A 7,170-nucleotide genomic window follows, 5' to 3' on the forward strand; every position below is an offset into this window, starting at 1 on the left:
GGGATGGTATCACAGGGCGGATATAAATCTGCAACGCGTGATCCTGCTCCTTTCTCCCCCCCCCCCCCCTTCCCCCAAGCCGGGGTCAGATTTCCACCAAGCTGTCCGCTCAGCGCCCTGCTGTCTCCGGATCCCGTCCGTTAATACTGCGCCAAGCGCTCGCAGAGCCTTCTCCTCATCTATTCGCAGAGAACATTCCGCCACAGAGGGATGAATTGACGAGAGAGAGAGAGAGAGAGAGAGGCAGGCAGGCAGGGAGCGGATGCGAATAATTACAACAAAAAAAGAACAAGAGATACAGATTGGATTCCTTCTTTTCGCTCTCTTCTTTTTTCTTCCCTCAGTCCCCCGAAAGCCAGCGCTCTACCAAGTCAGCTTGTGATGTGTTGCTCGGGTTGCTGGGGATCCTCTCTAGCCCGTCCTTGCCTCCCAGGATGCTTTTTGATGGTCCCCGCGCTCGGATGAGAGAACTTGCAGCGAAGGCTCCCTCGCCCCCCCCCCCCCACCACCACCACCACCACCACCCCCACCCCGAGGGGTTGGCAACATCCGATAAATGCAGCTGTCTTTACCTGTGGCGATTGTTATTCGGACGCTACATGCAGCTGCCTTCCCCCGAGCTGCTGCCTGCCGCTGAGAGACAGGGAACGAATGAGGAAAAATGCAGGCACAGACAGAGTGGAGTGTGCACACTGGTAGAGCGATGGAAGAGAGAGAGAGAGAGAGAGAGGGATGGAGAGACAGGGATGGAGAGAGGGAGGGAGGAGGAGGGAAAGAGTCTGCACCTGCTAGATGCACCAGCACTGGGAAGCTTGCCCACCTCCGTTAGCAGGGAGTGGGGTAAAGATGCAGAATGCATACAGAAAACTAGAGAAAGAGAGAAGAGGAAAAAAAAGGGGGGGGAGTGGAGGTGTGTGTGTATGTGTGTGTGTGTGTGTGTGTGTGTGTGTGTGTACAGATAAAGAGAATGAGAGTGGGAGGGGTGGAGGGGGAGATGGTGTAGAGAGCTCTGCAGCGGCAGACACGGCAGTTACCAGCGAGAAGCTCCGAGTCCCAGAGAGGGATCAGAGCAGAGGCATAATGCAGGAGCCGTCACCCCCCCCCCCCATCCACCCCCCCATCCACCCCCCTAACTCTCCTCGGCCCCGCCCACCGCACAGCATCAGACGACATGGATTATATGAAACGAAAGACACTTAAATGTGTTTAATGCCATAATTAGTATGAATGTGGATGCAGAAATGGATCAAAAACAACTCTGTGTGTCGCCTTTAAAACGAAAGCTCTAAAATGTATGAATACGTTAAGTTACATGACTATAATCTGTGGGGGTTTATGGTTCAGTTTATGACAGCTTCCTTATGGGAGAAATGTGTTGGATCTATAGGGTTTTAGGTGGGGAATTATACACTTCTTTTTTTTTTCTCAGACTATGCATATAATGTGATTTTTATTTATTAAACCGACAACATGTTGCGTGAAATCCTCCCCTGCGATTTGTTTCCCGTTGCTAGCACACTTAGCTTGTAAAATAAACAATTTAAATAAATACCAAGAAGCTTTATCTCGGTCCGGAGCTCAGTAATTGGTGCGCCACAATCCCACTCTCTATTGTGTTCAGTGGGATGTTTTTTTATTTTCCTAGATACCCTGAAAATAAATCTGTATATTTTTCCATGTGCGTGTGTTCTACCATCAAGGATCTTTTTTATTTGAGCTATACGGTGGATATCGCATATCTTATATTCCACGCTTAAAAAATATATATTAATTGGAGGAAAAAAAAGCAGATTAATGGATTAAGCGAGGGTGAAATTGAAACATTCTGGAAAAAACAATTAACTATAATAATAATATTAAAACATAGAAATACCCATAAATCAATAGGAAATAGTGTAGACTAATAAAAATCTGTTTTTTTATTAGTATGTTAAAGAGCCAGCGTGACGGGTTGAGCCTCACTAAATCCATCCCGGGGTCCGTTAACCAACCTTAAAAGACGGCTTGTTGTACAACCGTCCACCGGTTTCCTTTCCAGCACTTTGACTTTATCTTTGTGTGCATGAAAGTGTGTCTCCTGGGATGTGATAGTGTCACAAGCCACACACACACACACACACACACACACATAAAGTCATGCAGATAGCCATCTGCCTGGAGGAGAATCCTTCAACTGGTCCCGTGGGGCGGGGGGGGGGGGGGGGGGGGGACTCAGGCATGTCCTTGTGGGTTTTAACACCTCTTTCTGTGTTCTGGCATTCAATTATAGAGCAGCACAAGTGTGTTAAAAAGTAGCCATCATGGCACTGCGGTGGTTTGACATCGTCAATAATCAGCCACAGGGAAACGAATCAAACGTGAACCTATCAGCTCCTTGATGAACACTTTAAGGATACAAAGTCTCTCTATACATCGTTTAAATCAGATTATATCCAATAGTGATAGTCAAACGGGGATTTTAAACAGGTCTGTGTATTATTATGTCGAGATAAGTAAGTAAAGTTTTAAAAAAAAGGCTTTCTCAGACTCTTGGAGTTGCAAAATAAAGTGCTTTACCTCTCAAGTAGGACAGTTTGTAATTGACTAGAGAAGAAAATAAATCAGCTGACAAGCCGAACCTTAACTGTGCTTAATTAGAATATATGATGGCCTGTGCTGGATTATGGAATAATTACATGTCTTTACCTACAGTGAGAGAAGTGTCTGTGCAGTGGAATCCAGTGGTGAACAAGATCTGTGTGTGTGTGTGTGTGTGTGTGTGTGTGTGTACGTACCTGTACACCACTGTTCAGCAGATACTGTTTCTGCATAGTTTTCTCCTCGAGGTTCAGTTTTTGGGAGACTTCTCTTCTAATGACACCCCCCTCCTCTTTTGTGTGTGTGTGTGTGTGTGTGTGTGTGTGTGCGCGCGCTGCACTCCGGTTTTATCTTTTGTTGTTGGGCAGTTTTCACCCGTTGAATTACGCATGCAAACTGTTGTGACGACGTTAGAAAATAAAGTGTGATGAATTATTAAACCATAGTGTGTGAATTAAAAAAAGATTTATGATTCAGCAAACGGGGGGGAGGGGGGGGGGGGGGGCTTTACATGCCAGAGCTCATGGGCTGCAGTTCGCTTTCGGGCTACTGGATGCCGGGAAAAATCTTCACTTCCCAGCTGCACGTCGGGAGCCAAGCAATCTGCAAACGAGTTCAATATTCCAATCAAAACTAGAGCCCCATGTGACATGTGTCACATGTTTTTTGGTTGTTCAAACCGACAGCCAAAGATATTCCATTTAAAATCAAATTACTACAAAGGACTAGAGAACGTCTCCTTTTGTAGCATTCTCAACATGTATGGTTATGTTTCCGTTTGATTGATAATCCTGCTGGGAGCCTGATACAATATGGTTTTTTTTAATATTTAGACTTTTTATTTTGAAGCGTTTGCCTGTGACTCATTGCTGTAAATACTTACTCTCACTTCTGCTGATCACTACATCCACACGCCATCTGTTGTTTACCATCAAGCAATATAATCCTATTATATACCATCAAATAGGTCTTGTGTTTATAGAGCATATCAAGTGATTTGTTGAGCATATTGCTAACCATCACGGCGATCATATTGAAAAAAAAAAAGAAATCCCACGGTTTCAGACCAAGTTTATTAATTAGAAAATCCCCATTAAGTGCATAGAGAGTAGCCAGTTAGTTTCTGCCATGCCATTTTGCATGTGAGGGCTGCGATCCAGCCGTCACCGAGAAAGCATGTGTGTTACTACGAGTGTTGGGGAGCCCTCTCATCACCTGCTGGTTGACTAATGTTACTCATTATCTATTTTTTTAATTTTTTTAGGCAAGCGTGCATATTTTTATGACGCCACTCTACTTGGCAGCAGTAAATCACTCAAAGACCTATTTGGAGAAGGTTGCAGCTCCTGCACAGAAATATCTAGGTATATACTGTGTATATATATATATATATATATATATATATATATATATATATATATATATATATATGCATGGAGAAAAGCAAAGTCTGCTGATGCCTGCACCGCTTTTGATGATCTTTTGTTCTGATTATCTTGCTTGTGTCGCCATGATCAGGTCTCCCACGCTGCAACCTGCTTTTTAATTAAAGGGCAAACAAGTGTATTTTCTTCCAATCACAAGACTACAACAAACGGCAAATCGGAGTCCTATTCCAAAAAGGTCAAAGTCGTACAGTAGTAATTTGTCTCGAGCGATAATGTGAATGGAGAGCGGGTCAGAATGAGTCCCTCCGGGTATCGTCGATCGCAAAAAGTAATGATCACGAAGCCGATCGATTCCCGGGCATTATTTTCTAAAGCTTGCTGTCATTGATCTGTCAAAATGAAGATGGAATGGGTAGAATCCTTGGACATCGTGACCGCGTTGCTCTACTTCGCAATTAAACACATTCGTAATCAACAATTCCATTCATTTTTTTTTTTGCAGCACTTCACACTCCTTTACGTTTATCTTTTTCCTTTTGTTACTATCAATGTCCAGATTGTGTTACTTGTGTTTTGATCGAGGATCCACTGGAAGAGTAGCTACTGTTCTGTGGTTCTTAATATGACATTAGCTTAAAAAACAAAAGCCGCTTGAAAATGTGCATACCCAAACTAAAAAGAGTATATCTCACATATGCGCTTTATCTGCAGCCTGAATGTCGTCCATCTTCCGTTGCAGTGGTGTCTGCTGGGTAAGGCATACCCCCGGGCTGCAGGCAGGAGACCTATTGGTCACATCCACACACCTGCACTCAGATATTTCACGCTTGATGTCTTGCGTGACATGAATTAATACTCAGCGCCACCCTGGAGCTGCAGTCTGTCTCCGTCCATGATGCAGAACCAGTGTTTACTGCTAGGACGCTGGCAAACTCTACATTGTCTTATTTTTCCACAACAAATTTGAGATTTAGGAGGTTTAGACGTAACTTCCTTTTTTTTTTTCATTTATAACAATCAGCTACGAGTGACATGTTTCTCTCCCCACCACCAAACAATGAGGTAGCAACTGTAAATATTCACCGGTGGTTATGACAGGTTTATAATTACAAAAAGCAATGTTTCCTCCCTTTCCACTTAAAACCACCAGAGACAGCAGTTTTCCTATATTACCACTCTGGCGTTGAATGGGAATTTCTGCTGAATCGATGCAAATGCAACGCACAGTGTTTGTTTTTTTGTCTGAGCTCACATGCTGGAAACCTAATGATAAGCTCCCGAGGGCAGCTTACACATATTGATTCCAAGATGGACGACAGCAGGGTCAGAGGTCAGTACATCTCACTCAACCATTTAGCCGTGCGTTTGTGTCTTGTGCTTCATCTAAAATCGATGTTTAATTTTTCTTATTATTTTTTATGCTTTGTGTCTCTTTGCACTAGACGTGTTGACCCTTATATCATTAACTACCCAACCACGAAGGCCATAGTAGATGGTTCAGTGTGTAGTGGATTTTATGTATACTTGCACATGTAAATAAGAGTCTATGTTTTAAATTAATACACAAAGAAAGATAAGATAATTAATAAGGGATATCATGAAGAATATTCTGAAGAATGTATATTAGGAAAGCATAGAAAGTATGATCACTGTGGTGTTATTGTGACTGTAATGCTGATTGCAAGATGTTTTATGGTTGTCCTAATAATAGGATGACTCACGTATGAATGAAATGTATTGGTTCTGGGACGTAGTAGGTTTCTCTTGAGAGATCATTTAAAAAAAACAGCTGTTTCCAGGCTGAACAAGCTTTTATTTTGAATAGTTCCGAGAACCGGAAGATTTCTTTGAGTAAACCTCGCCTCCTTTTAGCCGGTTAGCGTATAGCACGCCGTGTCATTGAAAGGTATTTGCCTCCACGAACCAATGGGATCTTAGCTCAACGAAGGCACTAGCGTTTAGGCCTTAAGCCGTTGGAAGGACCGAAAGCATTGGTATGTTTTGATGATCCTCCCGTTATGATTAAATACTTTGGATTATATATCTCTGGCTCCGGGACTTCTTCCTCCCAAGCCCCAGGCAGCTCGAATCGATCGTGACTCATGGAACTACACAATTGAGCCACGTGACTAGCAATTGACTCGACCTCTGACATCGTACTACAGTTACGTCCGTTGTTCTGAAAGTCTCGTAGCAACACGGAAGGTTTAGTTGCTGTTGGGCGACTTAAAGCCCCGGAGTAACCGAGCGCCGGGGCTCTCCTGTACATTACATTGTGAGCCAAGGAGTCTGTGTGTGACAAATTGGAAGGAGACAGCTCCGTGACCATCAGCAGGGTCACGGTTGTCTTGAGTTGTAAAGTCGGCACCCCCCCCCCCCCCCCCGTCTTAATTGCCCTCCAGTGGTCTCAGCCGTGTCTGCGAGGTCCTGATCATTATCAAAACATGTTCAATCGTTTTTTTTTCCCCGGCAGTCTTGATAGTGTGAGCGATCGAAGGAGCCAACTGTCACTGTGGCCATCTCCAAAGGGACAAATGCCTCTGGACATCTCACTTAACTCACTGGGAAATGGTGTCCTCAGATGAAGCTCAAACGTCCTCCGATGAAGCTCAAACGGGGGTGGGGAGGATAGTTTAAACGAATCTCTGCATGTTGCATTTTTGCAGTCACTCTCTCAAGATGATCACACTGCTCAGGATATATTCCAAAAAGACGTGTTTAATTCTGAGCTCAGTCTCTCTCTGGTTCCACTGAACAAACACAAATAACAAATGTGTAATCCTCTTCTTCACTTGGCTTCTTTGCCAATTTGTAACAGCTTCCAGTCGTCAGGGCAGTCTGACTGTGTGAGGGCAAGTTGAGAAGAGGAAAACATGGCCAACAACGTCTCGGAAAACATCCTCCAACGTTCTTACTCCCTACTGGAGAAAGCAGCTTGTTCATCAACTAAAAAAGGCATCTATATTAAAATGTCATTGTAATGTTTCAACATTTCACCGGAAGCCTTCATCATACTTCATTAGCAGATAGAGGAATCAATGAGGATTCAGATGTGCTTTGCAGGAGAACAAAAATCAAATATAATATTTTGTTATTGTAAGGAAACAAAGCTGCATACAACTATTCATTAGTTAGGTGCTAGTTGGGGCAGCAAAACAACGTTGAAAAGAAGGCTTTTGCACTTTTAGAAGACGCACAACATTTG

The sequence above is a fragment of the Cyclopterus lumpus genome, chromosome 15, assembly GCF_009769545.1.
Source record: "Cyclopterus lumpus isolate fCycLum1 chromosome 15, fCycLum1.pri, whole genome shotgun sequence".
In the NCBI taxonomy this organism is placed as follows: domain Eukaryota; kingdom Metazoa; phylum Chordata; class Actinopteri; order Perciformes; family Cyclopteridae; genus Cyclopterus; species Cyclopterus lumpus.